General features: G+C 41.0%; 1 long non-coding RNA gene across 1 annotated transcript; it reads right to left on the reverse strand.

The window, feature by feature from the left end:
- Positions 1-11399: 11399 nt before the first annotated feature.
- On the reverse strand, positions 11400-17006 carry LOC132699495 (uncharacterized). The gene is made up of 3 exons (XR_009618512.1): positions 16692-17006; positions 15912-16240; positions 11400-11750 (listed from the first exon to the last, which is right to left on the reverse strand). It is a non-coding gene; the product is annotated as an uncharacterized LOC132699495 (long non-coding RNA).
- Between the last annotated feature and the right edge of the window lie 1810 nt (positions 17007-18816).

The raw sequence follows: 18816 nt of genomic DNA on the forward strand, positions 1-18816 counted from the left end.
AAATTCAATTACAACAAACCAGCAATTTAACAATTCAATCCACAGGATTCATATTGAGGATAATATTCCATGTTCCAACGTCTCCACCGAACAAGTTATTGAAGATTATGACTTCACTGACAAATTCGAAGACGCGTTAAATAATCTTATGGATGAATTAACGAACGATGAATTCGAAAGGGGGGATAGGTTCGACAACTTAAATCCTGGAGGAGAAGAAACCTTATTGGATAATACTAGATTTGACAATATTTCGTTTGCGCCCGGCGAAAACAAAACCCCACTTCGTTTAATGCTGGACCGATATGCCGAAGAACTATCCTTCCCAACAATATTCGGTGGTCACAAACGTGAATTTACGGTAAAAGTGAGTTATAGAGACATAGCCAAATTACAAATTATGTTCCATGACAGAAGATTCGCGAAAACAATATTGCTATTGTATATGTCTAAAAAATTGCAATTAATTTACATAGTAGATGCTATTAATATATGTTTAAGACAAAATATTAATAAAAACCCCAATAAATACAAAGCAAGAGAAATTCTCCAACAAGAATGCTTGGATCAACTTATAAACAGGGATTTAGGGTTTAGATTCTTGAGAAAGATTGTCAATAGTCCGGCACACTGGGAATCAGAAAAAGGTAAACTAGTGGCTATGATAAGGCAATTTGGAGTCCCCACTATGTTCTTTACTATATCCGCAGCGGAAACAGCATGGCCAGAATTGCTTATAATATTATGTAAAGTGGTCGATGGCAAGGATGTCAATGAAACGGAAGCAATAAATCTTCCCATATCAGAAAAAACACGCCTGATAAGAGAAGATCCCGTGACCTGCGCCCGCTATTTCGACAATCGCTTTCATTTGTTACTAAATTATATGAAATCCGAAGAAGGCCCGTTCAAAGAAAATCCCATTGACCATTATTATTATAGAGTAGAATTCCAGCATCGAGGCAGTCCACATGTCCACGGACTCTTGTGGTTAACCGATGCTCCGGTATATAACAAATCGAATCCAAATTCAATTATTGCTTGTACGGAATTTGTGGGAAAATACATCACATGCGACAATAAAGCGTCAGGTGTTCAAGATGTAATCAAATATCAAATTCATCATCACTCAAAATCATGCAAAAAAGAAATTAGAGGAATTAAATTTTGTAGATATGGAATTCCGTTCTTACCGATGGACAAAGTAAGTATTCTAGAACCATTAGTTGAAACGGAACCGAATACACTAAAATCAGCTAAAACCAAATACCAAGAAATCGTCAAGTTTATAAATGAACACAAAGAAGATATATCTTTTTCTGAATACTTGAATCGATTATCGCTTACTCAACAACAGTACGAAACCATTATCAGGCAGAATATTAAAACTACAACCATATTTTTAAAACGTAATTTGATAGATTGTTTCGTAAACCCCTATAATGAGGACATTTTAAGCTTGCAAAAATCAAATGTGGATATACAGTTTATATTAGACGCCTTTGGATCTAAAAGCGCAATTGAAAGCACTAGGTCACGTTTTCCTTAATGCAAGCGAAATTTCCGCTCAGGAAGCAACATACACCTTATTAAAATTACATCAATCAGAAACATGCACAAATTCAAAATATATTGATACTAAACCGAGTAACCAAAGAGTACGTATGCTCCGACCTAAATTAGCTTTACAACAGCTGGATCCGGAAAGCACAGACATATTTGCACACGGCTTGCTCGATCACTACGTCCAAAGACCCGATTCGTTGGAAACATTATGCTTAGCCGAGTTCGCGGCGTTTTATTATTTCGCTTCCAAAGACGAACGAAAAAATAAAGTTAACCAACTACCGCTAAAGGATGGTAGCGGATTTTTGTTTAAAAAAAAAAACATGCCAACATTATCATGTGGCGCGGGTACGACCTACAGCAAGACGAAATCAATTTCTATAGAGAACAATTGATGCTTTATGTGCCGTGGAGAAACGAGCAAACTGAAATAGAGAACGTTGATCATAAACAACTCTACGTTGCTTACAATGAAGATATAAGAAACAATCTTGAAAAATTCACAAAATTAGATCCCAACGTTTTAGACGAAGCTCTAATTCAAGCCGATCAATATTTAGATAACGTTATCGCAACGGCATTGGAAGAAGATTTAGATCCGGAACACATGGTTTTCGGCTTAGACAGACCTAACTTTGATCCATTTGAATTCATGAACGATCCAGCCATCGAAAAAACGGACGAACAGACATTTCCAACTCCGCACCAAATTCCAGACGAGTTTAATGAGATAATTGCTACATTAAATGAGAAGCAATATGAATATCTCAATCATGTTTTAAAGGAAACTATTGATAATAATAAAATGTATAATATCGTTTGCGGAGGAGCTGGTGTGGGAAAAAGTCGTCTCATAAAAGCCATCCATCAACAACTTCTGAGATATTTCAACTCCCAACCAGGCAATGATCCAAATACAATAAAAGTTTTACTTACTGCACCGACTGGCAAAGCCGCGTTTTTAATTGGAGGTTTGACACTACACTCTTCCTTTGTTTTACCAGTAAATCAGTCAGTCATTTTTCATAATACCTTTAAACGCAGACACTTTAAACAGTATTCACACTACACTCATCAACCTAAAGTTGATCATCGTGGACGAGTTTTCTATGGTGGGTGCAAGAATGCTACATCATGTCGATCAAAGACTAAAGCAAATTTTCAAAAGCGACACTGAATTTGGTGGAATCTCGATACTTCTATTTGGAGATTTAAAACAATTACCCCCAGTTGGAGACAAGTGGATATTCTCTCATTTTAAAAACGATATATTTGCCCCAATATGTGGTACATATTTATGGGATAAATTTAAATATTTCGAACTCACGGAAATTATGCGCCAAAGAGAAGATAAAACATTCGCAATGACTTTAAATAACATGGGCTTAGGAAATATGTCAAACGAGGACATTAAATTAATAAAGTCCAGACAAATGAAAGGTTACGAAACTTTACCAGAAATGACAATACATTTGTTTAGAAGTAACGACGAAGTTGACGCGTACAATTTAAAAAAACTAGCAACCTATACAACTGAGCGAGCTATATCGATTGCAAAAGATGTAGTGGAAGGTGCATGTTCAGAGCAATTGCGACAAACCTTTCTAAATCACGCTCTCGGACTAAAAAAATCCGAAAGTTTCGGTCTTATACATACATTGACACTACAGATCGATGCCAAATATATGAACACGGTGAATATTAATACTCAAGACGGTATTGTTAATGGCGCGACGGGAATTTTAAGAAAAATTGATTACGATAACACCACTACATCTATTAGGTTATGGATGGAATTTTACGATTCAAAAGTCGGCCAACATGTACGAAAACAATTTGAAAAAGTTATTAAAGCTCAAAAGTTACCAAGCAGTTGGACTCCAATTCTTAAGACTGCTAGAGCGATAAAAGTGAAAAAAGGAAGTAATATTCATGTGGAAAGGTCACAATACCCCATTCTTCCAGCGGAAGGCATTACTGTTCATAAAAGCCAAGGAGCAACTTATAAACATGTTGCGGTACATATTCTAAAAAATATGAACCGGAGCTCGCTTTATGCGGCTTGCAGTCGGGCGACTTCGTTACAAGGTTTGTATATTTTTGGTGATTTCAAAGCGCCCTCTAAACCTCTCGCAACCGACATAACGTTTACAGAATTGAGGAATTTAAAAGAGAATAAATCATTAATTACAACGTACGCCAAACAATATTTTGGTGATCATGATAAGGTTACGTTAGCTTATCAAAACATCCAAAGTTTCAACAAAAACAAAAAAATTGCGGTAAATAACCCAGTGTTCAAAAACGCCGACATTTTGGTGTTTGTAGAAAGTTGGGTTCGCGATACAGACAGCATCGATGTTGAAAACTTTACCTGTTTCGGGAAAATCTGCAACACTGTAATGCGCAAACCCTACGGGATTTTGTGCCACCGAAAGACCGGAAAGGATAATGTTAAAATAACAAACGAATATACAAATGAAATAAACTCCATTGTGTTTCAAGCTATATTATTTGAAATTAATGACGAGGTCAATGTGTTAGCAGTATACATTCCCCCTAAATTTAATCTCTCCGATTCCGTAAATATATTGGAACGCATTTTTACCGATATCAAACACGAAAAGTGTCTGATAATAGGCGATTTCAATTGCGATCTGCTTTTAGCAAACAATAATTTACTATTCGAATGCCTAAAAAGGAATAATTTTACACCAGCCTTAAAAACTAACGTTCCAACGACCAAGGGAAATACCCATATAGATTGGTGTTTTAGCAATTTCCCGACTATAATAGCTAATACATTCCAAACCGTCTACAGTTACCATAACGCCATTGCGATTAATATCTATAAAGATTATGTTCCCCATACCTGTATCGAGCAAGTATGCAATTCAGGTAAAAATAATTTTATTTATAATCTTGACACTAACCAGCAGATTAGTCCGTCTTCGCCAGAAAGAAATTTTATAAATATGTCGTCCGATTCTAGCGACATATCCGTTAGTACAATTAACGACGAATCGCAATCAAGGGAACACAATTTTGTAAATCCTAAATTAACAAATAATGATCACGTGTCATGTTACGCAAATTCCAGTGTTCAATGTTTGCTCGCATTGCAGGAATTTCGTAATTCAATTTCAAAAATGACACTGGAATTAATAAATCTCTTTATAAAATTATGAACAAAACAATGAACAATGTTGTTGAACTACGTCGCTGCGTCGGAAATTTGTTTATTCAGAATCAGCAGCAGGACGCAAATGAGTTTTTACTCGCACTTTTGAGCTGGCTGGATATTGACTTTACTTATTATATCGTTTTCCAACAGCATTCAAATGTAAGATTTTGTAGTAATAATTTCGATATAATTAGCTGTATTTACCGCGATTTTAATCATTTTTTCAAATGTGACTGAAATCTTGAATTTTTTTCTCTTTCTCTTAGTTAATCCGTTTCTTCGATTTTTTACTTAGCGACGAAATTTTCTGTACTTGGAATTCGTCACGATGTCTCTATGTGCCTTACGAAATTTCCGACGTTTTGATAAGCAATAATGTTTTCTCCTTACAGGTCGAGATATTTCAGATTGTTTTTCTCTAAGAATAACAGTAATTGGGGTCAAAATTTTTTTTTCGAGAGCTCTAACATGAATATCACTTGAACCCGTGCCCAAGGAGTTGCCAGATAACAGTTAGTTAATACACTATTGTTTAAAGTCATAAAAAATATTTCTAGCGATTTTTGATTTTTTTTTTGTATTTTCTAAATATTACTAAACATCGTTAAAATAAGAAAGAACAAAGAGCACCAACCTATTTTCGAACATTGTAATGTTGCAATGTACTAATTAAGTGCAACACGTCGCTTTTCTGTTTTCGCCACTTTCGAAGAATGTAAAACGCTAAACTAAATAACGACGATGACCTTGCACCCGAATAGCTGACAAAAAATGCGTTCTATAAATAGCAAAGGTGGATGTCACTTCCTCCGCTATATATATATATATATATATATATATATATATATATATATATATTCTCACGTATTGATTCACGGATGGAAAAATGTGATGACACTATATTCCGGGATATCATCCGTTCGCTCGTTGAACTCCGACTGGAATCCTGCATCCGACTGGAATCCTGCAAATCTTGCATCCGACTGGAATCCTGCAGACGTTTCGCCAAAATCTCACTTGGCATCTTCAATGCTCGCGCTCCGAAAACACACACACACACACACACAGATATATATATATATATATATATATATATATATATATATATATATATATATATATATATATATATATATATATATATATATATATATATATATATATATATATATATATATATATATATATATATATATATATATATGATGACACTACATTCCGGGATATCATCCGTTCGCTCGTTGAACTCCGACTGGAATCCTGCATCCGACTGGAATCCTCCATCCGACTGGAATCCTGCAGATGTTTCGCCAAAATCTCACTTGGCATCTTCAATGCTCGCGCTCCGAAAACACTTCGAACACTGCGCGAGCATTGAAGATGCCAAGTGAGATTTTGGCGAAACGTCTGCAGGATTCCAGTCGGATGCAAGATTTGCAGGATTCCAGTCGGATGCAGGATTCCAGTCGGAGTTCAACGAGCGAACGGATGATATCCCGGAATATAGTGTCATCACATTTTTCCATCCGTGAATCAATACGTGAGAATATATATATATATATATATATATATATATATATATATATATATATATATATATATATATATATATATATATATATATATATATATATATATATATATATATATATATATATATATATATATATATATATATATATATATATATATATATATATATATATATATATATATATATATATATATATATATATATATATATATATATATATATATATATATATATATATATATATGATGACACTATATTCCGGGATATCATCCGTTCGCTCGTTGAACTCCGACTGGAATCCTGCATCCGACTGGAATCCTGCAAATCTTGCATCCGACTGGAATCCTGCAGACGTTTCGCCAAAATCTCACTTGGCATCTTCAATGCTCGCGCTCCGAAAACACTTCGAACACAATATATATATATATATATTGTTCGAAGTGTTTTCGGAGCGCGAGCATTGAAGATGCCAAGTGAGATTTTGGCGAAACGTCTGCGGGATTCCAGTTGAAGTTCAACGAGCGAACGGATGATATCCCGGAATATAGTGTCATCATATATATATATATATATATATATATATATATATATATATATATATATATATATATATATATATATCTTACTATCCTTATGGCGTCTATCTATTGTGAAATTACATTCACTAGAGCGTCAGTGTGTGTCAGGGACCTGGTTCCAATTCTGGTCAGATCCCCCACTCGGGACGGCGTGAGGGAGGTAGTAGTCGCCTCTGCGTACTTTCCAGGCGACCGCAGCTGCCCTCCGCAGGAGATCAATGACTTGGTCTCCTACTGTGAGGAGGCGAATCTTCCTCTTTTGATTGGCTGCGACAGCAATTCTCATCACGTTTTGTGGGGCAGCGCGGCAACGAATAGAAGGGGGGGAGACCTCGTGTAGTTCATGGCCTCGGCAGGGCTGTAGGGGTAGAACCCACGTTTTTCACGACGGGTAGGAGCTCGGTCCAGGGCTCTGCTCCCAGAAATAACTGGGTGGTGTGTCTGTGGGGAGGACTCTATGTCGGACCATAGATACATCACCTTTGGGTTGGAGATGGGTGTTCGGGAACCCGTTAGATTTAGGACGCAACAAACTGGGAACTCTAGAGAGAGGAGCTCGCTTGGCGCCTAGCAGGCTTACCAAGGAAACACCGGACAATGGAGGAGATTGACGAGGCCGCCGACCGAGTCAGCTCCGCTATGATAGGGGCGTTCGAGAATAGCTGCCCTGAGACAGAGGAGCATAGGGCGGGGTGGACTCCTTGGTGGAGCTCTTCCCTGGAGCGTCTCAGGAGGAAAGTGCGGAGGCTGTTCAATACAGCGAGGAGCACCAGCCAACGTGCGGACTGTATAGGACTCTATAGGGAGGTTCGCAGACAGTACAAAAAAGAACTACGGTAATCACAGAGGAGGGCCTGGAGGGCCTACTGCGACGGAGTAATGAATACCCCGGACGCGGCTAGGCACCTTAGGGTACTCAGAAGTGACCCTGCGGGAAGACTGGGAGTGGTCCGCAGGACCGGCGGTGGCTACACAGCTGGACCAGCGGACACACTACAACAGCTGCTGAACACGCACTTCCCAGGGTCTGCTGATCCGGACACAGGGGGGAATATTGAAGCCGGGGGTCGTCTTGGATGCGACTACGCCAGGGCAAGGAGGGTGGTTACCCATAGTAGGCTGAGGTGGGCTATTGACAGCTTTGGCCCCTTCAAGTCGGCGGGCGAGGATGGAGTATTTCCGGCTCTGCTGCAAAGGGACGGAGGTCTCCTGACCAGCCCGCTGATGGACCTGTTCAGGGCCTCCATTGCGAGGGGGTACGTGCCCGACCTGTGGAGACACAGCAGGGTAGTGTTCATTCCCAAGGTAGGGAAGAGTGACTACACGGACCCGAAGTCGTACCGGCCCGTTTGCCTCACCAACTTCATTATGAAGACTCTCGAGAGACTGGTGGACCGGTATCTGAGGGACCGGGTGGAGCTGGAGTCCCCTTTAGAGCCAGCTCAGCATGCGTACCGAAGTGGCGGGTCTGTGGGCTCAGCTCTTCACCATCTGACTTCCAGGTTGGAGGAGGGTATGGGCTCGGGACGGCTGTCGGTGTGCGTGTTCGCTGACATCGAAGGGGCATTCAATAACACGGCCCTGTACTCGATCTGCAGGGCGGTGGAGAGTACTGTAGTGGGGACGGCCATTGTAAGGTGGATCCGCTCCATGCAAAAGCGACCGGAAGATTGAGGCAAGACTGGGTGGGGAGCAGGTCTCCATCGGTTCATCACGGGGTTGTTCACAGGGCGGGGTCTTGTCCCCGTTCCTGTGATGCCTAGTGGTGAACGAGAAATTGCATATTCTGAGGGAAGAACACGGGGTCTATGCTCAGGCATATGCAGACGACCTTGTGATAATAACACAGAGCATTGGCAAGATTCTCACAATGGTGCCTGGACAGCAAGATGGCTGTCAATCCTAGCAAGGTGGAGAAGGAAAAGCGGAAGTGTCAAGTACTTGGGCGTATGGTTGGACTCTAAGTTAACCTTCCAGGAACATATAAGATCAAGGACCAGGTCGGCCTTTGGAGCTCTGTGGGCGTGCCGGAGAGCGGTAGGGGGCACTTGAGGTCTGGGGCCGAAGATCGTGCAGTGGATCTACGGTACCATGGTGGTGCCTATGCTCACGCATGGGGCAGTGGCATGATGGCCGGGGACCAAAAGAGCGGGAGCAAGGCTAGTTCTTGACAAACTGTAGAGATTGGCTTGCCTCTGCATAACGGGCGCCATGAGAACGGCGCCCACGAGGGCCCTAGAGGCTCTGGTGGGGTTGCCCTCTTTGGCGGATCGGGTACAGATGAAGGCGGCCAGGACAGCTGAGAGGCTGGCGAGCTGCGGGCTCTGGAGGGAGTCAATCTTCAATCGGGGTCCGTACGATATTTTAGAGGGCTGTCGCGGGGATCATGGGCATACGGAGTGACGTCATGATCCCCGAGATAACCTTCTTTGACAAATTGACCTTTCACTATCCATCAAGGGAAGATTGGAGAGAGGGCAGAGTCGGCTCCTGGGATACACTTGTCTGGTACACGGACGGGTCCAGAATGGGAGATCTGGCCGGAGCTGGAGCATACTGCGAGACAACGGGATCGAGCTTGTCGGTCCCTGAGTCAGTAATGCACTGTGTTTCAGGCGGAAATTTTTGCTTTATTGACGGCGGCCAGAGAGGTGCTTCGGCTCAACCACGAGCAGGAGAGTCTTCTTCTGCTCGGATAGTAGGGCTGCATTCATGGCGCTGAAGTCAGGGCGTACGCGCTCCTTGTTGATAAAGAAGTGCAAAGGGGTACGGAGGAGGGTGGCTGAGGAGAGAAAGGTCACGTTGATCTCGGTCCCGGGTCACACCGGTATCCGGGGCAATGAGGCAGCGGACGCCTTATCCAGAGAGGGCTCCTCGCCTAGGCATATAGGGCCAGAGCTCCGCTTGGGGATCGCCCCGTGTGTGAGGCGGGGAGCTCTCGAACCCTGGACGAGAGACAGGGCCTCGGGGGGCTGGAGAGTTGCTCCGGGAATGAGGCAGGCGAGGCTTATGATGGATGGGTCCGCCCTTCCTCGGACCAGGGAGCTGCTTTGACTGACCAGAAGGGAGTGTAGAGCACTAACATGGGCCTACACAGGACATTGCACGCTTAGGAGGCATCTTTGCTTGCTAGGCATTGGAGACGACCCGGAGTGTAGGTGGTGCATGGAAGGGGAGGAGAGGAGAGTCTTCGGAACGGCCCTGATCGATCCGGACTCAGTGCGCGGTATTGGGCTAAAGGAGTTGCTGACCTTCTATAGGAGGGGCGGCATTATGGACGCCCTCTAGAGCGGCCTGGGGGCACAACGGGCCCATCTGGTGGCCTAAGTGCTTGGCCGCCCGCGAGGGCGCCCCCCTTTAATACCAATACCAATACCAATACCAATGGCACAATGGATGATGATGATGTCGAAGCAATCAAATATAATAATGTGAATTGTTCGGGAATCAAAAACAAAAATCTTACATTCCTGTAGGTATCATCTCCAACGCTTGGGTTCGTCGGCAGGAATAGGGCCTGCGGCGGGTCTTTTCGCCTTGGGGACCTCGTGTTTCTTGCGTTGATGACGTCGGAGGGCCCCCACGGACTTGGATATCCTGTCGCAAACGTCGCAAATTTGTACTGCTGCGCGTCAATCCCAGTGCCTCGCGAGGTGGTCTTCTCGGCTGAACAAACGTTTTTAACGGTTCTGCAAGGAATAAGCGTCTCACTCTCGAATTGTTCCAGAATTACCTAACACTTTTCTTTTCTAAGCGCTGAAACACAAAAAAAAAAACAAAGAATGAAGACTGACTCTCGGCGGTTACTTGTTAATAACTTCATTTCCTTCTGCGATAACGAATTTAAAATAATCCAAACATTCGAGGACGTTCCTTCCGGTTAATTACGGTTTTCTACGAAAATGCTTATCGTATTAGGGGGAAATTTATGCCAACAACGAAATAGATATTGCTGTTAAAAAAATGCGAATTTATTAACCGGGTCATATCGAATGATCATCATGACTTGACGAATTCTTGAGTTGCAGAATTCATAACACGTGCCGTCCACGATGTAAGGAATCACCAAATCCAATTGAACCGGAACTGGGGAAGCCAGTTCCAAATGGGAAGCCAAAACCAGTCCAACAATCAAAAACTGTTTCCAAAAGGAAAACCAAATCCAAAACCAAAAACCAGAACAAAAAAAAAAACCCCTACAAAACAAAATAATGAGTTGCGGAGTTCATAATTACTTGCAAAGTGTGAAATAAATTGTGAAACTTGCGCCTGATGATCGTGGGTGGCGGTGAAGAGTGCCAGGTGCTAGGTTGTTAGCTTTAATCCAGCCTAAGCTGTAATGTTGGGGACGTCCAAGCAAAATACTACCAACAAGACGACGATCCGCAACTTCTATACGATTTCAATCCGGTTTAATCCTCGAAAACTACGAGATGCCACAAACTTATTCGGATTGAAATGTTGCAACCACTTGCACCGGCGGAAATCGTAAAGCCAAAGAAAGATCGATGAAGTTTCACAAAGTTCCATTCAATTCAATTCAATTCAATGATGCGTTTCACAGATAGCTGTTGGGCACGACTACCAGGATCATTCGCCCATTGCCGACTTCCGTCGAGGATTCTCGGATCTTCTCCAGGAAGGAGACAGAATTTTGAAGTTCTAAATGTCGAGGATTTTCGTATCTTCTCTGGCGAAGAAGACTGATTTTTGAAGTTCCAAATGTCGAGGATTGTCAGATCTTCTCCAGCGAAGGAGACTAAACTTTAAAGTTCCAAATGTCGAGGATTTTCGGATCTTCTCCAGCGAAGGAGACTAATCTCAGAAGTTCTAAATGTCGAGTTTTCGGATCTTCTCCAGCGAAGGAGTTCTTCTTTTGAAATTCTAACTAATATACATGATGATTAAAACCAACCCATAGACCATGAGCTAGCAAATCCAAATGCGGTTATAAGCAGATACCACGTGCATCAAGGAATCTAACCACAAGTCGTGCAACAGAATCCATACATCCAGGGTGAAAAAGTGCAGAAAAGGCACTAATAGGAGCGGGTAAGCTGGCATCAATGAGGGACTCATACAAAATTTGGGAGTTATTCCGATGCAGAGCACAATCAAACAAAATATGTTCAATATCTCCCACCCCTCCACAAGCACACAGGTTAGATATTTTGACGTTTATCTTGTAAAGATGTACTGGGGAACTACAATGATTACTCCTCATTCTGCACACTGTTGTAATCTCCTTTCTAGACAGCTGCAGTTTGTGGAACCATGGAACTGTTGGAGGTGTCTTATAAACTGCACTATAAAGTCTGCCCTTTGAACGGCCCCACTCTCTCCACTTGATGGCCCAGATGTGCCACATCTTTGCTCTAATTATCGGGATAAATTCAGCGGGTCTAAAAGTCTAGCTTCTAAGGCTATTCTATCCACCGTTTCATTATGTCTTATCCCCGAATGGCTTGGAATCCAGCATAACGATATTTTCCCCCCAAGTCTGCGCTTCAAAATACCAATCTTTGCTTTAATATCTAGTAGAATGTAGCTGTTGGAAGCTTCAACCGCACTGCATCCGAAGCTCTGCAGGGCACTTTTGGAATCGGAGACAATTACTGCCTATTTAATATTATAATCTAATATAAGATCTAGGGCGTAACTAATAGCTACCATTTCTGCAGAGCAAATACAAAACGCGCTATTCAACCCATGCCCGACCCTAACATTGAGAGACGGAATAAATACTCCAAAGCCAACTCTATCATCTGGTCCCTTAGAGGCATCGGTAAATATAAATGTCTCTTCCCCGGTCCACATTTTAGAACAAAATTCCCGAAACTCAGTTTCATTTAGACCCACCCCTTTCTCAATTTTGGAATCAACAAAATTAATAGGCGTAAGCTGAGGGGCCAGGTCCTTCTTAAAACACGCTAGAACGTCTCCACTATCGATAATATTATGATATGTGGCGGTGTAGTCAAATGCCTCAACTAAGGGTAAATTCGCCTTCCTTCTAAAAAAGTTATGATTTTCTTGATAGGCAATATATAACCGTTGGGTAGCTAAGAAACTAGGATTATTTCTGAGTCTAAGGGACTTGACCAAAAACTTAGAAGCCAACATAATCCTCCTCACCTCCAAACTTGTTTCACAAGCCTCTCCCAATAAAATATTAATTGGAGTTGATTTCATCATACCCAATGTCACTCTTAAAGCCTGATATTGAATCCTATCCAGACCAGACAGGGTTTTTTTCCCGCAGCACCCCAGTACCATAGAACCATAGTCAAGATGGGAACGCACAAAAGCTTTATAAAATATCACCATGTCCTGGATAGAAATCTCATAATATTAATTCCACTAGCTGCCTTGTGAATCATTCTGCCAACCTGTGGAACCCACGTAAGCTTAGCATCAAATGTAACTCCCAGGTACCTAATTTCATTTTTCCAGGGAATATTTACACTATTAATTACCAAGTCGGGAAGTCCAACCAAAGCAGATCTAGAGAATAAAATAGCAGACGACTTTTGCGGACTAAGCTGCAAGTTAAACCTATGCATCCAATCAGCCACGGCCACCAAGGCTTTATTCATCAAGCCTATAACAAAGAGGACATTGACATCGCTACATAGAAGAACAATATCATCCGCATACTGGAAAATAGAAACCCTATGAGGAATTACTAACTTAATTGAATTTACGTATATATTGAATAAAAGAGGCGCTAAGGGAGATCCCTGAGGGACTCCCTTACTGGTTGATCTAGGTCCGACCAAAAGGTGCCCAACAGCATCCCTAACAAATAGGTTCCTGTTGAGGAGAAGTCGATTGATTAACCCTATATCATCCCTAGGTATACCCTGCTTATCCATCTCTTTTATTAGCATGGGGATGTTAACATTATCATAAGCACCCACAATATCCAATGCAACCATAACAGTAGGAACACTTTTGCTTTGAGCACACAAAATATGACTTGTTATGATGGAAACATTATCCATAAAGGACTTACCGCGCCTAAAGCCCGTTTGAGATTCTGATAGCAATCTGTGATGTTCAAGAAACCACTCTACTCGGCACTTTAATATTGACTCCAGCACCAGCACCGAATGTAGATGACAAATTAATCGGCCTATAAGAACTAAGAAGATTAGGATCCCTAAACGGCTTTAATATTGGAACAACCAGCTGCGTCTTCCAACTATCAGTTATACTGCACTCATTTCTCAATAATTTGTTGTAAAAATTCACTAAGAACACGGCTCCCTCTATTGGTAGATGCTTTATTAACTCAAAAGAAACTCTATCCAAGCCGGGGCATGTGTTTTTACGACTTCTAACTACAGCGATAAACTCATCAAGAGTAAACAAGGGAGAAACTGCAGTGTTGTTATCCCCCTCTAAACTTGTCTCCTCAACGACACCATCGGTATGACCCACTAAGGAGTCCAACAATTCCGCCGGTACTGAAAAGTTAAGTGGGAGGTGACAATTAGCCCGGTTAATAGCCTTTGAAAATCTTTTCACACATTTCCATACATACCTAGCACTTTCATTGGGAGATAAACTCTGGCAAAATTTTTTAAATCCCGCCCTTTTCTTTTCCCTAAGAAATTTTCTACAACTGGCCCGAGTTCTTTTTACATTAACATAATTCTCTAGAGTAGGGGAAATTTTATAATTTCTAAAAGCCTCTCTCTTTTTAGCGATCATTAACGAGCACTCGTGATCCCACCAAGGAAGTCCACATTTACGCCCGCTCTTATGAAGGGGTATGGAAGCATCAGCCGCGTCCATGACTACCTTGTAGAACTGGTCGTATGACGTAATAAGGGGGTTGCTTAAACCAATACTAATCGATTCAGAGAATTTGTCCCACTCTGCCTTAGAAACATTGTGCTTCAGGAGATACGCTTGAGCAGGATGATGTAAACTGTCCGGTTTACACCGAATATGACACAGTATCGGGAAATGATCGCTAAACCCTCTGTCGAATAACACCCGGAAATCGGCAACATGAGCCAATTCGTGTGAACAAAATACCAAATCGGGGACAGAACGGGAGTCATTTCCTGTAAATCGGGTGGCAGACCCGTCATTAAGAATAAAGAAGTTGTTATCATTAATAAAGTCTGATAGTAAAGAGCCGTTAGCCAGACCGACATAGCTTTTAATTGTAGAGCCCCACTCTTCATTATGAGAATTTACATCACCAGCAAAGGAAACGGGTTTTGACCTAAGTCTATCAACCAAAGTATCTAAGAACAAACGAGACATAGGAAGGTCAGGAGGATTATACATCGAAACTAGAAAAAGGCTGTCCATCTCCAACACTATAACCTGACATCTATCCGGCCTGGGGATATCTGACACATCTAAAACATTATACCCGATGTTGGAGCGTAAAAAAACAATAATCCCTCCATACCCATCCATACGATCGTCCCTGACAAAGGAGAAACCAGACAAGGAAAACTTGATATGTGGGAGTAAAAAAGATTCATTAATCATGACTATATCCGGACCAAAGTCACGAATAAGTCTAATAATACTATCACGATTACTTCTAATACCGCAAGTGTTCCAGTGAATAATTGAGAAATTACTAATTTTAACAGAAAGATTTGACTGTCGATCTGGGAACATTAATAAATTAAAACCTGCATCCTCCGGGAGGAGGCAGGGATTCAAAAAGACTCTCAATTTCATGGTAAGCACTTTTACTGGGTATATTGGACAAAACTTTTTTCTTTAAATTTTCAAACCGATACCAAAATTCACCAGAGGAAGAAACCCTTGGAGAAGCAGTGTCCATCTCGGACTCTGACGATAAGTCATTTAAATATGAGGGAGAAGATTGACTTTTGCTAGTGTGATTCAACTTCCCTGTGGGCGTCCCTATCATACCCTGATTCTATTTGGGGGGACTTACGCTTTTTTGCTATGACAGAATAAGTTTTAGAAGCAGATCTAGGGGAAGGCTGAGAGACGGGGGCAACCGTGTTATGGATAGGAGGGAAATTTTCATTAGAGCGATTAAACTCACTTGATTTGGGGCCTCTTGGAAAGAGTTTGGCCGCTTCAAAAAAGGATAGGTTGTACCATGCCATAGCCTCATTGTTTTTCTTCTGTCTGTCCATTTCCGGACATGATCTATCAGTGGCCTGATGAGAGCCTTTACAGTGGATGCAAGTTGGCTTTGGAGATATTTCGCAATTACCCAGGCTGCATTTACCTTCATGATTTAAGTGGTCTGTCGGGCATGGTTTCTTCTTATAAAACTGTTCTTTCAGTTCACAATGAAATACTGGATGATCTCCAGCGCAGAAACTACATCTACCCTTGCTTTTACATTGGTTTTTCCAATGACCAAACCTGCAACAATTCATACATAAGACAACAGGACTAACATATTTTTCGATTGAACACTCACTTTTATAGATACAGATTGATTCTGGAAGAGTTTTACCCTCAAATGTTATTATATAATCATTAGATGGAACTGTCTTGAAACCAAAAGTGCCAGGCAGAACACCTGGGCATTTGACCCTTTTAGTTAGTCTGCGAACATTAACAATCTTAACGCGCTTTAGCGATCTTCCGATGTTAACCTTGGCTTCTGCCTCAGAGTAAAAATCATCCTCATCAATTAAGTCACCAATGTCCCTCAACAACCCTCGGCAAGTGACTAGTCTTTGAGGTATATACTTATTATACCCACCAGCTGTCGAATATGATTCATTAGATAAAAATTTATTTGCAGACTCAGAGGTGTCAAACTCCAAACCGATTTTATTGGCTCCTTTTCTAGAAATTTTCAATATACCTTGAACTTTCTGCGCTTGAAGTAACTTCCCAAAGTTCATAGGATGAAGAGTCCCCACCTTAATTGTAATCCCCTCCAGAATCACCATAAAAGGCCCCTGATCGGTGATTTCATATTTTGTTTTCCGATTTACTGTCCTTCTTATGTTTGCGGAGATTTTGGCAACTTCCCGCAGGATTTCAGCGTCTTGCTCGAACTGATTCTTGATAATCTGGATCTCTGCCGATAACTTTGACAACTCTTCACCTGAGGGCACATCAAAATACTGGAGCCTGGAAATATCTTCAGCAGTTTTTTTGCAATCCGGTGGCAAAATGTTACAAATAAAAAAAAACCACAAAGTTCCAAAAAAAGAGACCGATGGTGCGGGCAATAAGATGTTCGGTTCCGACACCACTAGGGTCAATGGGCCAATAATGACAGAAGTTAATCAACGCAAGGAGACCGAATATTACCTAACTACTACCCGCTATTACCAATAATAATCAAGTATTACATACACACATGAATGAGATTACACAGTAACGTCTTAGGAAATCGAAGACGAACGTGGGCCAAAGGTCGAGTGCTTAACTGTACTAATGGCCGAGTGCATTCGCGTTGACAGAGGATTGAAATATAACCTCTCCAAAAAGCAACAAGTGTAAATAAATGAAAGCAAGGGACAAGAATAGAAATTGCCGTTAGTTCGGAAATAAGAAGGAATACACGACGATCGTCTCGTGCAATCCAACCGCATTCCGCAGTAACATCTTAAATTGCAGCAAAAATGCAAGGACTTACACTTATTTACATTTATTTTAGGACATGCAAACCACACCAAGCAATTAGACAGTTACAGTGTGTTCGAAGACAATGAAGTAGCAATACCAGTAGTTTTGAGGATTAAGACAGTGTGTAATTGTGAGAATAAAACATTTAATAGGTAGTCTTCGAGTATTATTAACCTACATGTCAGAAACATAAGTCGAAGTAGCCAATGACAAATTGAACCCGTTACATAACACCAACGAAAGAGTAATACTGCAAAATGCGGGATAGTTTCCCAATCGAAATGCAAATGGCAGAATTATGGTCGATGACCACGGAAAGTTTATTGTTTTTATTCCGTTGAAAATACTTTCTGGACTCTTCGAAGATTATGAAAAACTTATATTAAATATGAAGCAAGAGTAGGTTTTAATACGAGCCAGCAACGATTTAGACGCGGTGGTATTTCTAGACGACAATGAACCAAAAACCACACCTCCGGAAACATCTAAAATGTCGCTTAAAAAGATATATTGGAAAATCCCATAAATAATGACAAATATTGCCGAAGAACTTGCTCCAACAAAAATTATGGAGCCTGATAAAGAGATAACAATCGGTTTTAGATCTTGAGAAATTATTGAATATTTATCTCTTCCCGAAACCACAACTGTAAAAAATCTTAAAAACAACAAATAAACTAGAGACTCCGCGTCATATTATAGCCTTTCACGAAAATATGAAAGGTCAAATAGAAAAGGATATGAGTCAATTTGATGACGTCGATTTAACTAATATAAAAGTATTTGCAACTTTTCGACATTGTTATTACGGAACTTCCAACGAGCCAATTTTCACACCGCCGCAATTGAAAGAAAAATGTCCCATTACACACATCGATTGTTGTCATCAAAGAGAGTCTTTACAAACTGGTTCCGTGGTAATGCGAATTCAATTTGAAACTAGCTCTAACATCGGTTTATTGTGCTTTCAACGAGTCAACTTAAAAAAAGCACTCGGCGGCTTCATTATGTAGTGAACCATTTGATTTCCGTCGTAATTTATTTAGCGACGAAACCTTCACCATCCTTTAAATTATTAGTATATCTAACGTCACGATCCGCATAATGACAACTGTCAAAAATTTTTTCAAAAATTTTTTGAACATCTGTGAATTTGGTTTTACAATCCGTTACATTGGTTTTACTATATTAGTGAGCGGATTGTAACTAAATACTTCGTCATGTTAAATGAGACAATAAACCGATGTTAGAGCTAGTTTCAAATTGAATTCGCATTACCACGGAACCAGTTGGCTCGTTGGAAGTTCCGTAATAACAATGTCGAAAAGTTACAAATACTTTTATATTAGTTA

This window comes from Cylas formicarius, unplaced genomic scaffold, assembly GCF_029955315.1.
Source record: "Cylas formicarius isolate icCylForm1 unplaced genomic scaffold, icCylForm1.1 PGA_scaffold_3__17_contigs__length_32017465, whole genome shotgun sequence".
NCBI classification, from domain to species: domain Eukaryota; kingdom Metazoa; phylum Arthropoda; class Insecta; order Coleoptera; family Brentidae; genus Cylas; species Cylas formicarius.